Raw genomic sequence first — 17,272 nt, 5'->3', positions numbered from 1 at the left:
TCGATGCTTCGAAGCTGCTGATCGCGAGCAAATATCACGAGATCGGTTTGCCTCGCACGATGTCGCATCGTTATTCGTACAAGAGTTAAATTACCATGACGAGCCAGACCCGTCATTTGAGAAGAAGGCGTTATAACTCGTGACTTCTTCGCGTTTAGCGCGTGTCGCCGATCCGGATATAAAATCACGGTGCTGGATCGCACGGGGAACGAATTTCGACAACGTCGTTAATCACCAGATCGGGAAATAAAATCATTCGGATGTTCGGAATCGATCAAGCACGCGTCGTATTTCACTATCATATGTAGATCGTCACGCGTGACGCGCGTAACTGTCCTGTTCGCGAAAAGTTTGATTTATTTTAACAAAACGAAATTCCAGTGGAATTTGTACCGGTGCGCTGGACCGACCGTTAACCGCAACGTGGATACGAATCAATTGAAAATGAAAAACGTTGTATTTTTGCGTCTCGTTGCTTTCCGAATAGTTATCGAGGTATCCACATCGGGAGAAAATCTGTTTGAACGTGAATTGATTTCGGGAAATCGATCGTTGAATAAAGAATAGTAGAAAAGGGGTTAAAGATTGAAATTCTCAGCTTCGAGTTACGGAGCTGACCCTTTCTCCACGGACCAGTACGTTCGAATACCAGAGGGCACATTCGTATGTATTACGATCGACGACGAGCGCCCTACACACACGTTGCTTTTTCAAAATACTTTCTGTAAAATATAATAGCAGGAAAATTCTCTATTGTACCGGTCGCGTGCATCCGAACGCTTTGTTCAATTTATAATAACTTTACGTGCAATGCATATTTTAGCAAAGTGTACAAATTAACGATGAATCTTCTGCCTAATTAGAGGCAACGGTTGCGCTACCTTTGATGCAATCGCCGAGCTATAAATTTATATTAGCCGTTAAAAATATAGCAACGATGTATTTTACTATTCGGGTACCGCATAGCGGCACGTTCGAAACTCATCATCGATCGAGACGCCGTCCATCAGTGGCCGAATATCTCAAGGAATCGCGTTCCATCATCGATCCATCATCGATCGACCGGCTTTTATTGCTGTTCGACTTTGTCGCGAGACCGGCACGTAAGTGTCGCAACGACGCGAATCTTTTTCCCTGACTGTCGTTTCTTTCCGCGACAACTCGTCGAACTTCTCTCGCTGTTGTTCCCATAAGACACGGCCGTTTCGCAAAAAGAATGGACAGACTTTCTGTCTGTCATCTATTTCGCAAACGAGCCAGTTCGCGGGGGAATTTCTTGCGCGAAAACCACCGCGCGAACACCGTGTTCCCGCGGACGTCCAAAGAAACGATGTCATCGCGCGCCACGCTCTAACGTACGTTATTTTCGTTGCGTTGGCGTTTGCTATGAAAAAAATTGTGAAACCAAGACGAGACAGTTACACCCTGCGAAATATTCAAAGACACCAGTTCCCACGTAAACGTGCTTCGAGTTTGACCGCAATTCGCCGCTCGAGATTCGCCGTAAGCCTCGAAAGGTAAACCTAAATCGCGACGCCTCCAGGCAAAACCGTAAGGATCGCGTGGAACAACGAATGGTGGGCCGAAAAGAATAGATGGTATTTTCTACGATGGCGTTCTAGATATTCTTTGTGTCCCTCTATCATCGATGCCCATCCCTCTTCCACCCTCTTTCATATATCTTTTCCGAATCGTTCAACATTCTGCAGACAAAAAGATTATATTCGCGTCGGCCTTCGGCGACGATCGGGGTCGTCTCGACCGCCACGACCCTTCGGTGACGTTTCTAACTTTCCCAGTTGTCTCTTCCTCGCGCGAGGAAAAGGTAAGCATTAAAGGTAAGTTCGATGAAAACTGGCGACTCGGAGGAAAAGAAAGACGAGGGGCAGAAAAACGTCGATGTCGTTTCCACCTAGGAGGAAAATGCATCCGATTCGCTAAGGCGGACTAAATTGCTGGAACGCGAGCTAAGGGACCATAATTTCCTTCGCTGCTGCCGGTTTTTCGTCTTCCAGCTCGTTCTCCGGTTAGTCGGACGATCCTCCCTCCTCTCCATTCGGTCTCCGTGTGTCTCGACGATGCAGTCACTATGCGTGCGAAGAATAAATACGTTTTTTTTAAGACGACTGTCCTGCTTACGGTCGGTGGTCGATGGCAAGCGTAGTTTGCCAAGCCCTCGAGAAATACCGGGTCGCAATTTCGCGTAACGAAAAACAAATAGCGACCATCCATCGAGCCCGCCGACACTGGAAGGCGCATAGGAGAAGAACACGCGAGGTAAAAAGGCAAGACGAACGAACGAAAAGATAAAAGATACGAAGAGATGAGAAAAGGGGGAAAGAGAAGAAAAAAAACGAGGGAGGAGGAGATGGAGAGGGGATCGCGGCAGTAGTCTATCCATGGCGATTCGAAAGGAATTTTTCTACGCGTGAGACGCGATGGACGCGCAACTTTTTAATTCCTCGTAGCACGATACGTTGGTATCGATTTGTCAATTTTCTTCAAAATTTCTCGTGTTACGCCCTTATGTTGCATATTTTACGCTTTCACGGAGAATCAGCCGTTGCTCGGTTGTAACACCCAGTCACCGGACATCGTGTATCGTAGTTTCGTCGAAAGTTGAAATTCCGAACGCGAGGAAAATTGGCGAACGTTCGCCTGCCGGGAAGACGAACGAGAGGTTGTTTAATTTCGAAGAAAATGCATTACACGGGCAACGCGGGGCGAGAGAATAGAAAAGCGTGGGTTTAAATTTTGACGGGATCCGAAGCCGGTCTGTGCGGCTTCGACAGTTAATATTTGAACGGGATCTAACGCCATAGATGTCGGACGAAACCATGGCGTTCATAGAAGCGCGAGCGAAAAAAGTGGCGCGCGCAAGCATTACGATTTTAAAATTCGAGAGAAAAACCGATTGTTTCACGAACGAGCGTGAGTCAACTACCCGGGAGTTGCTTCCAAGAGAAAGACGATTTTCAAATATTTACGGGAACGTTCCGTAAACCAAACGAAACGGTACCAAACCAAACCCCAGAATATCACGTTCTCTTCCAAAACGTTTTCCTTCCTAGAAACGCTATCGCTGCAGCAGCGATGCGAAACTTTGCCAGTCGTCGAACCTCGATGTATCGCGTTGTATCGACCGCGCCGAGAGGGAGATTCAGTCGATCGATGGCTATGTCGAATTTCAAGACGTTCCGGTAATATATTCCGACGCTCGTTACGCTCGAATCATCGAGCATCCAGTTCGATGATCTTGGAGAGGAAGCGAGAGGATAAAGATAGCCACGACGTTTTTCGAAATAGCTGTTTGATCGGGGAAACTAATCGATCTAACGAGTCGGTTGAAATTTCGAAAATCGTCCTCATCTCGAACCATATTTAATACAGAAATTACTTAAATGGGGGAAAAATCGTACAATCTTTGCCGATCTTAAGGAACGATCTTTCCTTTAACGTGTCTCTTCTTCGCGTAAAAGCTGATATTTACAGCCAATTATCTTACACGTCACGGATTACGTACAAATAAGGTGTCTACATAAGTTTTACGATAAATGGATTACAGGATCGATCGACCGTGCGAGGTTGTGCAAGTACATCTACCAACTGATCGTCCTTGGAGATACGCGCCGAGAAGTACAGTTACCGATAAACCGTAGAGGAAAGGGGTTGGAAACGAAGGACGGGAAGAAGGAGAGAAGCGGTGGATCGGCGTTGTCGGTCGCGCTTGTTCGCATTCTCGTGGCGAAAGAATTTCAATGGAGAAAGGATACGCAGCACGACGTGAAACGCGGCAAAATCGTTGAAAATCCTGCTCGGAGAAGCGTCGAGTGCCCTGGCAGATTGCCATTGTCGCCGGTACAATTCAATCGCAAAGTTAGCTAGCTCCCTGTAGAAATCACATAATGTGCGGTTACCCAACCACTCCTCCGTTCGTCCCTCTGCGCCGTCGTACGCCCATGGCTTTCACCCTATTCCGTTTCTCTCGCGCTCTCCTGCTTTCTCCTGCTTGCCCCTCCCTTCTTCCACCGTCACTCTATCTGTCTCCGTCCCTCTTAATAGCTCCCACCCTGCCTCTTTCGCAACAGTCGTCCCATGGGAGCCAACAAATCAAAAACACCCCCAAAGAGCCACCCCGTTGGAAGTTGGCGGAGCCGCGACACCGACTCACGAATCACCGTCGGCGGCAAACTCGAGAAAGGAGCTAAATTAAAATGCATCGTGAGACGAGTAGTAGGAAATTACGTCAGTGTCTGTGGAAAAGAGCGCGAAATCAAGGCCACGAGAAGTCTGGAAGCAGCGCCGGCATTGTCCGCCCTCTCGTTTCCACTGTCTCTTCCAGGCGATAAATTGAAACAAACGACAAGGCAAGGCAGACAAAACGATCTCGACTTTGCCGATAAATATCTTAATTACGAGCCGGCTCTTCAGGGCATGTCGAAATCTAGGAAAGTTCGCAGCGAGAAGTAGGTGCGCAAACTGCCATCCGAATCGTAAAGCTTCGTTTCGGCGAGACTCGCTCGCGTTCGCGGTCGCGTATTTCCATACGCGTCGATCGCGAGGACGATGACGAAACGAAGGAAAAGGACGAAGGCGCGCGGCATGGAAAACAATTCCGGATCGACGCTTTTATCCCGGCACTTTTCATCCACGTAATCGCGTGTCACGTAGGTAAGGGAAAACAAAAAGGGGAGAAAGGAGGGAGAGGAAAAAAAAAGGAAAGAGACGTAGCATCGTCCAATTAGAAGCGGCAAACGTTGGTAGGAAGAGAGGGTTGGGGCTGGGAGAGCGAGGAGCGAGCTTTGAGCCGTGTAGTTTGTAGGTCGTAGCGGTGAGTAGAGGTACGTACCGTTTGACTGAAGCAGGTGTTTAATTTAGCGGTACTTGGTAACACGCGTTGTAGGCCGTAAGCCTAAGGCAGATGGAGAGATGGTGGAGGGTCAGAGGTACGAGGTAGTGCTCGGAAAAGGTGAAGGGCGGACGAAGAGAGATACGGCGAAAACGGCATGCGGAAGGAGAAGGAGGTGGAGGGTAACGAAAGAGAGAGCCGCGGAGAAGAGGAGAAAGAGCGAAGAGAAAGGAGGGGAAAGTGAGAGAGTGCTCTTGGCTTTAGCGTGCAGGGTCTGCCTACTCATGGTAATTAAATGCCAGGCAATTTACAGGGCATGCATTTGCCGAAGGCTGGGCCACGGTACCGTGCGAGTTGCTCCTTATGCTCGGTAAAGCCGCACGCTCGTTCGCTTATTCGCTCGTTCGCTCGTTCGCTCGTTCGTTCGGTAACCTGGTTGCGCGCGTCCTCGTGCTCAAACTCCACGGAAACGGCAACAGGAGAACCATGCGTTTCGCGAGCTTCGGTTACCCCGGTTGCTTCGACGAGCCTCGAGTGACCCGCCGGCTAGCCACCTTCAGCGTACACAACGCTTCACCCCAACCCCCGACTTATGTTCGCTGACTCGCTGCTCTGCTCTCCTCTCCTCTCCTCTCCTCTCTACCCATCCGCACATCCACCCATATATCCGTCCATCTATTCATCCATCCATCCTGTTGGAAGCCGGCTTGCCACCCACAAACTATCCGCTTGTTTCCTTACCGCGATTAATCCGGGCCAATTTACGTCGGCAAGTAGACCGATCGCCCGTACGAAATCGCATCGCAACTACTATCCTTTAGAATTTTTCAGCCCAGCGAATTTTCTCCGATTAGAAATTTTCGCCCGTTTTCGCGTCCACCAGAAACGATATATAGGAGTGGAAGGTGCGCGTACGCCGGGCGTAGATCGAATAAATAACCGGATCGATAAAACGTTAATTTAACGGACACGAGGCGGGGCAAGGGAAGCGGACAAGAAAAGAGGCGGCGTTAAACCGTTTTAATCGGAAGGAGATGCTCATAGTTTTCAGTCGGGTCGGGCGTTCGTAACTTTCCCTATCTCGGTAAGCTTTTATCGCGAGCACGACGCGCCACGACGGAGTTTTTGCTACTCCCTCCTTGTCACTTGTTGATGTCGTGGGAGTCGAGGGGTTCCGGTAGAGACCGGAACACGGTCGGCGGTTACCACCCTCACGGTCGAGCATCGAGCAGCGTGTTGCAACACCTCGTCGTCTCCTGCGGGATAAGGAGAAAATTTTAGTTCGACGGACGCTTCTTGCTGCGAGGTAGAGCCAACTTTCGATCTGTGCGAAGCGTTCTCGACAAAGTTTACTCTTTCGGACTTTTTATATCGAGTCTCCTCCATCGGATAACTTCTGGAATCGCGTCTTGCGCGCGTCACCCCCCGTAACCTCGGTACGCCTCTCGGTACGGGCAAATCCATATTTTAAAATTCGTTCGACGATTTCTTCTTTGCCGTATTTCGAGGCCGGAAAAATCGAGGCACCGATTAAAAAGAAGCAATTTCCGTTGTGAACCAACCGGCTCGAGCATCTTCGACGAATGTATCGCCGGAGAGGTTCGGTCGTTAAAATAACTCGGCGGTTATCGATTCTTCGTAGGTTTCGAAGCCGAGAAGAAAGCTGGATCGACGCGACGCGATGATTATAGGTGGGACGAGCGAGAGCTGTTCCGCATATTTTCTCGCTTCTCTTTGGCTCTACAGCGAGCGAGTCCCCGACGAATGCTTCTTCCCAATATCAACCGGATATTCCCCGTTATTCATTTTTCGAGAAAATGCACGATCCTTGTTAGCATGCAACGTTGTACGCACGCGGTTAGACAGAAATTCGGTTCTGGTCGAAACGAATCGAACGGTCCGGGCGTAGTGGAACAGGGAGGAACGTTGTTCGAAAGAAAGAGAAAGAAGGAAAAGGAAGAGGAAGCGGAGAGAAGCCGGGTGGTTCGAGTTGCCGGGCCACGTCGTTCGTTGTCATCGTTCGACGTCATTACCGGAGCTCGTCGAGGCGGATATTCCGTATCTCCGAAGTAACGCGTAACAACGTCACTGTTTACCGTCTTTCGGCTGTACGCGCTGTTATCCGAGTATCTCGTTTCGCCAAGATCTCCGGGTTATCGATTCCGTTCAGTTGGCCGCGTTCGCAGACTTGAATTTTAATCGACGACGCGACGGAGATTATAACGCGCGTTGCACGATCCTGCCAAGCCGACAAATTAGAAAATTCCGGAAGCTCGTGTAAACCACGGGGGGAAAAAAGACCGCCGCTTTTTCTCCCTGCCTCGATTATTTTTTGCCTTCATTTTTCGCCCAACGTCGTTAGCCTCGAAATAAACTCGTAACCAACGTGCGCGAAACCTCCACCAAAATCGCAACCGCGTTTCGCGCGGTGAATATTTTATACCGTTGCATTTCGCCTGATAGAAACGCCACGTCTCCCGGACTATCTTCCGTTGGACACGTCGCGCGTCGCCACGAAAAACCTAACAGACCGCGGTGCATCGAATTTCGAACATTTTTCCAGCTAGCGAGCTTTTTCGCGCGCCACCAAGAGAAGAGAGCGCAACTTTTATATAATGGTTAATACTCGGTCGCGTCCCACGCGGCTTTTATGGACACGCAACGACTGTTTCACTGTCGGAAATACTCGTCGCCGCCTCGGTGCCTCGTCTTGCCACGATTGCCGCCTCCGCGAAATAAAAAGCCCCGCCAGCTACGCGCAACCAACGCGTTAACCGATATCGCTGCGGTGATTTTCTTTTTATTTCGTTTCGCTTAAATCACGCGACATGCAACGAAAAGGGGACGCCTCCTGATTTCCGCCGCGAACCGATTTAACGGTTCGTTTTCAGATGACAGCCCACGGTCGACCGACGTTCTCGCTTCGTCAGCCTCGTCCTTTTTTAAATACACTCAACGTCCAGCTTCCGACCAGCGAAGACCGTGCGCCCAAGGGCCGTCCCTGCGCGTTCCCCGGCAGAAAAATTCCACCTCCATTTAAAAACTCTCCTGTCTACCCGAAAAGTTTCGGACAATACAGTTTCCTATCGCGCTCCTTCCGCTGCCATCGAACGAAAATATCGCATAGCGCGAATACGAGAGGAAGTTTCTATGCGACAACGTTTCCAACCTACGCCTGAAAGTTGAAAATCATTTTTGTCAAATTATTCATACGTATATTTAATTAAACAAATCGATCTTAAGCGAAGATTATCGTAATACGTACCAGTGCAAAACACCTTGGACAGATTCTTCGTTTTTGCATAGTGCGTGCGTTCCGTGGATCTTTGGAATTTTAAATTTCCTACAAATACAGGAAGTACATCCGCAGTACGCTGATCGACGAGCTTCCGCTGAATACATATAGAAAAGAAAAAAGAAAAGATAGAATTTTTTTATTTTTTTCGAGACAAGAGTGAAAAAACTGATGGTACAATAAAATGCTTAGGAGGAGATAGCGACTTTAAGAGTTTCCGGTCACGTCCCACCGACGATTCAATTGACGCGCGACACGCTCAGACTACTCGAATCTTCGGTTTCTCATAGCCGAAGCTTTTAAGGAAAGCCGCGCGGAACCGATATACCCGCTGCTTTCGCCGCAATTACTCTCGACATGTAGGTGTTATCGCGGCGGTGTAAAATCAGCCTCGAAATGCCTTCAAGTTTAATATATTTTACGAAATATGGTATAAAAAATTACAACGATTCGTTACCGTATATCGCGGTTTCGTGTGACTGTAAAAGGATGGAGAGGGTGAGCGTACAAGTTCGAGCTTTCGTTGCACCTTATCGATTCTCCAGGCGCTGCGACTAACCTGCACCATGCATAGGTGTATACGACTTAACCGAGCTCGATACCGACTCGTCCGTGTTGGCCGGAGAATCGCGTGGCCCCGTCACTCGACCGTCGACTCCGCGACTTTAAAAGTCGCACGAAACGCGTACGTTGTCTCGCGAGTGTAAAAGCAGCCGTTGCATACGAGAAACCACGGTTCTCGAGGATATTCCGCTACGCGAAACCGTAAGATCCGAAACAGAAAGACGATAAAGGAAAGAGGGGGGAGAAGGGGGGAAACGCGTTACGGGAAGGGAGCGAGGAGAGGAGGAGAGGCTCGATGCGACGTGATACGCGAAACGTCGTCGGGGTCGTCGTTCGTGAAGCAGGACTCGGCGAGAAGGAAGAAACGAAGGTTGTTACCGCGGCGGAAGAGACCTCGATCCATCACGTGGCAGAAAGGACGGAAATCGATCGATCTCGGGCGTCGGTAGAAACGCGACACGAAAGCCACGGTGGATCCGATTGTTGGAAGGTGAGAAGTGGCGCGGGTCTGGCGATCCGCACGCGACAGGTCGAGGTCGAGATGCAGAGTTTTCAAAGTTCCATAAATGGCGCGTACATCGTAATTTCCATCGGGCAAGTGCGGATAGAGGTGAGCGAGCAGGGGGCGAGCACACGATCGATGGGATCGCGTCTTCGCGTGTCTAACCGCAACTTTGCCTTCTGCCTACAAGGACGACCGCGTTTCCTCGCAGTCGACTAGCCGGTTTGCACGGTCGCGCGATCCTTCCTTCGGTTCGCTCTTGCGAAACCTCGACGGACACCTCGACGAGACCGTTTCGAATTGCAACGAATTCGCCGACAAAAATATATTCGCCGGCTACCAGGCAAAGGGCAATGGGAGGAGCACCGGTCGGAGAGAACCGCGATTCCGTCTCGAAGCTCTCTCGTTATTGCTCTCAACCTATCGCGTACATGCAGGATCCTTTCGCGAGCGGTTGGTAATTTCCCGCGCGGCGAGTCGGCAATGATTAAGCTTTCGCTCTACGGTAATTACGCGAAGCACGGAAACACGGCGAGATGTATACAACAACGCGCATTCACCCGCGGCCACAATTCCCTCGCTCTTGCCCTCGCTCTTGCCTTCTCGTTTCTGTGCGCTCGCACACGCGCTCCTCACTCGCGTTTTCCATGCTCGTCGGCCCGAAGTTAATAATAATTGCGTACACAAAAAACTCTTGGAAACGCAACGACGAGAAACCGAGATGAACGGTACAACGAGAGAGAGAGAGAGAGAGAGAGAGAGAGAGAGAGAGAGAGAGAGCCGCTAGGAGACCGAGGCGGGGTATAAATTCGAACCTCGGTAGAAAGAGAGGTGGACGCGTTACGAAGAAGACCAACGATATAAATATTAAATTCGTTGAAAAACGAGGCTCATTTGCCCACCGAACGCGCGAAATTCCGCAAATTGTATGATTTTTCTTCCCCCTTCCACCCCCACCCCCGCCCCCTCTTTCTCTTTCTATCTCTCTCTTACCCTTTGCCAAATTTTCTCCGGATACCACCGCGCGTTTTGTCCTAAATATCTCGTTACAAGGTCTAAATGAAAGGAGGAACACCCACATAGACGTACGAAAGGGGAAGAGAGTGTATTAGAAAATTGGCGTTTAAAAAGAGAAGAAAGGACTAGCCGGGAAATGGAAGGAAAAGAGAATGGCCCAGTGGAAAGAACAGAGTGATAAGAAACGAACTTTCGCGGTAACACGCTTGTGTTCTCGGCTTAGCTCGACGGTATACCGTTGCCGACCTAGGGCGAAAACATCGTGGCCATTTTCTTCTCACCTGTTCGCGTAGATTGCGGTCTTACGAAATTACGCGAAACAACTTCGCGACCAAAGACGCCGGTCTAACGGACGTCGGATGAACCGAACGACGGGCAAAAGAACGAAACGGTTTCGTTTCCGCCGATGGGAAAGAGGATCGACTGGAAAGCGGATCGCTGCGAGTGCGGCACTCGCCTCGTCGGCAACCGTTTCGACTCTCCAACCTCTCAATCGCGATTATCGAAGCGTGTACGGTCGCGGCTTTTAAAGTTCGACCGGGTTTCGATCGCCAGCGCAATACGGCGTTCGTATCCATTGGCGTGCCGTTGCCTATCCGTTATCCCAAATACGTATGTATCGATGTACACGGGTTTCTGTTCTCGGGTATGTGACGATGGAACCGAGGCACGTATACTCTTCAGCCGGATACCTTTCGTTGCCTGACAACCTGATCTATCGCTATTTACATAATAGACCTAACGAGAGAAAAAGGAAGTCTGGCCCGGGAAAGCGAAGGGGGAACGCGGAAGAAAAGGTAAAAGCGTAGACGTCTAGCATGTCGTTGGATAACCCAACTATATGACACACCGGAGAAACTGCAAGTTATAAAACGTTAGTCTCGAGCTGCGATCTCCGGGGAATATCTTGCTCGAATAAAGTCTCAAAAAGGGAGGGATAAACGACGTCGGCTCTATTACCGAGGCAAACTCTTCGTAGGCGTCGTTCTCTTCGGTTGACGCACATCGTCGCCGTGTATCTTTAACGTTTCTGGATCGAGACGCTCCCGAACGGACGAATTAATCGACCACGTAACTCGATTAAATCATCGGCCTTCCCTCGTCGCCTGCTAATTTCTATAGTTTAATTTTATCTTTCTTTCCTCGCGCACTTGTTAACTCTACTCCTTCGCTCGAGTCTGTGCGAAAGTCACGTTGCGACGGATATCGTTACGAAGGCGACAAGATGTTGCTTCCTCGAAAATTTGAACGTAACGTAAAAAGCGTATTTTACTTCTAAAGCTCTGAACGCGCGTTTATTCGGTTCGTCAAATTTCCACGATTAAAGTCGTCAACCGTGCTTTTTCTATCCACGTCGCCACATGATCTAACTTTGCACAATGAAACCCGATGATTGCCGAAACGTTGATTATATCGCGTCCGGCTACTTTCAAATAATTGAATCGTTGTTTAATAAATATCATTTAACAGGGCTAGCCAACGGTCAAGGTTCGAGGAAGCTGAAAAACTTGGTAAATCCGGAATTATTTGACGACTTTATGAAATCCACCGTTCCGTATGCAAACACCTAATAAACGTACCTAAGCGATCCGGTATCGATAAAAAATATATAAAAAATACGAAGCAAACACAGTGGAAAGTGAGAATTCCGCTATCATCATTCCGCAACGATCGGTCGGAGAAACGGAAATTGGTTTACTACCCTTTGGAGGTAGTACGATCGGCTACACAGGCAGGCCGCGTTCGCTCGTAACGCGAGATGACTCCTGTACGAAAGTTCATGGACAACGATGCAAATTGTAGCTAATATGGGTTGCGTAGAGGGAAGTTGATGGGACGGCAAAACGAGACGCGAATCGTGTAAAGGACATCAGATAGCGGCGGATCGGGCTATCTGACGATCCGGCTTCCGCCATCGAATTGTACGCTTGGCAAATCAGGTAGTTCGCGGGTGCGCGACGCCACGTTACCCAGTAGGATAGCACCTAATGTAATCACGATAATGGCCATGCCGGGTCAACCAAGAGCTCTACGCCATCGCTCTCGGCATCCCAGACATTCCTGTATCATCGCGTGATCTGGACATGAAAGGGGAAGAGGAATGGGAATGGAGAGGCAGGAGAACGAAGAGGAGGTGGAGGACGCAAGAGGAAGAGAATGACGATAGAAGGGAAGGGAGACGATACTCCGGTGGAATCCCGGTTACGAACGGTCGCTAACGGCCTTCCGAACAATCGTCGTCCGCCGATGCATCATCGTTCATCGACAGGATTGCAGCTTCTCTTTCGATCGCTAAAAAATAATTTCCTCGTATCGGAACCACTAGCGATGGGATCAAGTTCAATACGTACTTAGAAATCCAGGTCAAACGCTACAACCAAGCTTCGCGTCGCGGCGTTTCACTAACGTTGCGAGCGTGTTACTACTCGTAACACGTGATGCTTCGTTTATCGTATCGTATTAGATTGTCGGAAAAGTTTCTTTCGTTTTACGAGGAAATAATAGACGCGCGACGTCTCTCGTTTTATATTATTTCGTCGAATTACGTACGATCCATTTTGCTCTGTTCAGATAAACATTTCACAGACTTGGTTTGTACGAAGGTGCACTGTTGGCTTTTTCGACCATTCGCGGAGAGACGCGATCGCGAGAAAGCGCGTCAACGGGAGTCGTAAATTCCCGTTACGATTAGATAATCGACGCCACGAAATGATCGATCCCCTGATTTCTCTTACGACAATAGGGGTGGTTCAATTGAATTCACACTGAATTAACGTTTATTCCAACAATTTGTAAAGAAGATGCCTATGTATAAGTTAAATAAGCGATTGATTTAAGGATAGAAACCCGGTAATGACATGTTGACTATTCTAACGGTGAAGAATAAGTAAGTTAAAGTGGCGATGCTGTGTCGGACGAGAGCTAGCGATGGGTGTGTCTAAAGCAAGGGACCGTCGGATTTGTTCATGACAATTTTGGTTAGGAAAGTGAGGGCAGTAGACTTGCTTCTGATTGGATAAAAGGAGGTTGATGGACTAGGAAGGGTCTTGGCCGCCCTCGATAGATAGTTGCTAGCGTAAAGTATCGTACGTGAGAAAAACTAACTTTGCCGTGTCTTCCCGTAGTAAACAATAGGCTTTGGAAACGAATCAGTAAGAAGATGTTTATACGGTCTGAAGGACTTTAGCTAGAAAATGCCTGAGATTTATGATAGGTCCTTATAAGACTATCGAGGCTATGCCGTAAGGACGTGCGGACATCTGGTTGCCATCTTGCCCGCGGTGTGTGACCTGATCCAGGTAGAGTGTCGCTCGACGCAACAACTATTGTAAAAAACAGGTTTGCGAAAGAAAGACACTTTTCGGACAACCTAATACTTGCTAAATATTCCATTGGAACGGGTACGTGTACTTCCGTGTTGCAACGAATCCAATTTATACCTGTGGAAGGCAGATGCGATCGATTATCAGCGTAGAATTGGATTACGCGTGAGGGATTTCGACGGCGATCGAAAAAAGTAATTTTAAGAGAACGAAGAATTTTCGCAAGATAAACGTCGAACCTGCTCGATCGGATTAAGTTTGCTTCTTTTTCTCGAAATACTCGCGCAGCAGGCGAATGCTGCAACCTACTTGCGACGTATTTGAGCCCGTCGCTAACAACCGCGTTGTTGCTTCGGACATCCAAACGCGAAACACGGACGACCAAACGCATTACGTCATCCTGTGATTGCGTTGGAAAGACGAGACATTCTTTTCCCGAGGATTATCATCTATAGACATCGCAGTGTATCGTGCGTAACGATGCTCGTTAACGAATGGCCAACGTATCGCGCGACCCAGCAGACTCTGTTATCGTCCGAAAGCTCGGATCATCGATTCATCGTTGTCCCGTTCCAACCGATCCAATCATCCCTTTTTTTTTCTTTTTTTTCTTTTTCTCTTTTTTTGTTTAATGCTTCTGTGAACCAATTGTCGCGAAACTTTGGCGCCACGACGATAAAACGGAAATTTGACTCCATGGTTTTTACGTCAGAACTCCGAGCATCCCTTTTACTACGATGCTTTTTTACGATAGTAATCGTACGATGTTTCGTACAAGCGAGTAAAAAATTTGCCAGCTGTTGGAGCGCGTAAAGCCTGGCGAAATTTTACATCAACAAATTCGGTAGCATCGACTCTTTCTGACAACAAAATCGACAGGTTACGGTTGATCGAACGTTGATCAAGTCTTAACCGTCCCAACTATCGTAATGGCCAAACTTTCCACCACGAAATACACTGAGAAATACTACAAACTACGCAGGAACCCGTGATATATACAATTCGCGTGAACGACAGTCTCGTTGGCAAGTTTCGTCGTAGAACAGTAGCGACAAACATGGAAGAAAGCGTATCCAGTGGGAAATTCGAAGTGGGAAAATATTTTTGCGTTGAAACAGTCTCGAAACGCCGATACATACTTAGGAAGCTACAACTGCGTGTACTTGGAGATTTAGGGATTCATTCGATGGTCGCTGCGACGAACACGACAGAGGTAACCAAGCCAGAGAAAGCAGCAGGTGTGAGCAAAAGGAGAAACGAGCCCGTTAAACGAATTAACGTGCTCCGCGGTCCTCGAACAACTTCCATCCGACTGTGCGACCGACTTCGAGAACGCCAACCAACCTATTCGTTTCATCCAGTCAAACTTTTCCCTTTAACGTCGCGGTTTTTGCCTTCCTCTTTGATCTTCCCGCTGCACAGATTTCCACGATTCGTTCCATCTCCTTGGAATCGCGTAGGGAAACGCGGCGAAAGCGTGAGCCCGTGCCGCGCCGACTCTATCAGCGCTGCATAATCCGCTCTTACGCGCGTCGCTTTTACGCATCGTTCGACGAATAGTTTTTTTATCCGCAGTCGGGAAGCTCGCGATCGTCTCTTTTTTCCTCCTAATTCGCATTATCCGCGCTCGTCGTTCAACTTTCTCGGATGATTAACTCGCCGATGGTACAGGAATCTTTGCGAAGCAAAGTAGCGACGTACCGCTACGAACAATGGAAACCGAAACTCGCGGTTTCGCTCGCAAGTCCTACCAGGTTTGTATGAATCGGCGTGAAAAAGCAGCGTTCGATAGAACGGGGGGCGGGAGGGAAAAGAAGAAAAAACAAACGAAGGAAAACGAAGTAAAGCGAGATAGCGACGCGGATACACGGCGGATACAGACGAGCAGAAGAGTCATTTGCGAGTCACAGCCTACGAATGCGACAGACAATTCCACTCTCGTAGCGATCAGAAAATCGAGAGGCGCGAGAGCAACGTATATAAATCGGTACATATGCATATTTCGCCTTTGATGGTTAGATTTATTTGCATATTCGGGCAACTATCGAACGCTCCCTTCTCTAAATCGATATATTCAAACACGCATCTGACACGCCGTTGAATAACCAGAGGAAAATAACGGAGATCCAGGCCCGCAGAGTAATACGACAAAACATTGCAAGCTCTCTCTCTCTCTCTCTCTCTCCCTCTCTCTCTCCCTCTCGTTATGCCTGGTACGAATCGGTCGCGATTACGTATGGCGAAACGAAGGTTATCGGTTGGTGTTTCGCTGCCTTAATTGCGTGCAGCGTCAGCGGATAATTGATGAAGTAACGCGATTACCCGTATGGTCGGATAATTCTGTGGATTGTTAGGAAACCGACCATCGTGCAGCGTTGATAATCGATCGCGCGTACAATCTGTTCGTTCTATCGCGCGTGGCAGCGACAGAATAACGAAGCTATTTGTTAAGCTATCGAAATTGTTCCCTTGTCCCTTCGTAACCACGTTTGCGGCACTCGCTCGCTCAGTTTCCCGACGAATCCCCCATCCCCTCCCCTCTCTACCTGCTTGGAGAAAGAACCGTGAAATTACAAAAGTAACAGGAAAATACCTTCTCTCGGCCCTTTCTTCTCTATTCTTCCTTTTCAACACTCTCGAGCCTTTTCGCTCGAGTTTTCCGCTGTTAGCAAACCTAGTGACAAAGAGAACGGATCCAAGGGACAAAGGGATTCTGTTCGAGACGAATTAACCTCCATCTTTTTTTCAATAAACTGACAACTCTGTTAGCCCGGCGTGTGATAATCCACCTCTGAAAGCGAATTAACGGGGGCAGCGTGTTTTAAATCAGACGAAAAACAATTTTTCCAGTCCTTTTCGTCGTTAATTTTTCACCAGAGTATAAAAATCGCTACGTACCGCGAAAGATTTAGGTCCGATCGATCTTTCGATATGCGATTCTCGAACGTAACTGATAGCGTCACCTTCCGACGAGAAGGCAAACGTCAAACTGCTTTCGATCAAAATCGTCGACTCGGAGGTCGGTTCACGCGTGTAAGAAACGGCAGAGAAATAGGAAAGCACTAAAGAAATGATCTTTCGAAAAAGAGATGGCCTACGATCAGCAAATACGCGAGGCATACGCAAAGTCAAAAGTTAATGATGTTTTATTCGACGTAACGACTTAACGACGCGAAATAAAACATGATACGCGGCCAAAGATGAAACGTCGACGCAACGTAAATCACGCAACGATTAATTTGTTACGTGATTTCAGAAATTATTTGCCCTCGATTTATAGATAGCTCGCTAGAGCAAATCACAGAGGACGTGAGAAACTCGTGATTTTTCAAAGTCGGTATTACAGGATGTAGCGGTGCTTCCTCGGATAAGGTAGATTTCGCTTTCACCCATCTAAGATTAGATGAAAATCGTATTACGGCGAGAAAACCGACAATTATTTCATATATTTAACTATATTTTACCATTTAATAACGCTTAAGAAAAACTTTATTTTTGTAAAACTTTAGCTCGAGAAGAGAAGATAAATATATTAAGTTTTTCGACGAAGAGTACCGAAGATAAAGGTGAAGACGAAAAAAGAGAGGACCAAGGGAAATGCGAAGGAATGCGGTCCAGGAAATCAACATCGTCTATTCGGTGACATTAAAAAAACGATATTTCAAACTGTACGACGCTACTTTAATCGATACTTGACTCTAAAACTTCTTCTCACAATTCGA

General features: G+C 48.1%; 1 long non-coding RNA gene across 1 annotated transcript; it reads right to left on the bottom strand.

The window, feature by feature from the left end:
- Window positions 1–3,364: 3,364 nt before the first annotated feature.
- LOC122574975 lies at window positions 3,365–16,754 on the bottom strand. Its single transcript, XR_006319282.1, has 4 exons — window positions 16,449–16,754; window positions 16,144–16,341; window positions 8,115–8,241; window positions 3,365–8,024 (listed from the first exon to the last, which is right to left on the bottom strand). It is a non-coding gene; the product is annotated as an uncharacterized LOC122574975 (long non-coding RNA).
- Window positions 16,755–17,272: the final 518 nt, after the last annotated feature.

This window comes from Bombus pyrosoma, linkage group LG14, assembly GCF_014825855.1.
Source record: "Bombus pyrosoma isolate SC7728 linkage group LG14, ASM1482585v1, whole genome shotgun sequence".
In the NCBI taxonomy this organism is placed as follows: domain Eukaryota; kingdom Metazoa; phylum Arthropoda; class Insecta; order Hymenoptera; family Apidae; genus Bombus; species Bombus pyrosoma.
The sequence above is the reverse complement of the archived record's forward strand: the minus strand, read 5'-3'. Positions and strand labels throughout refer to the sequence as shown.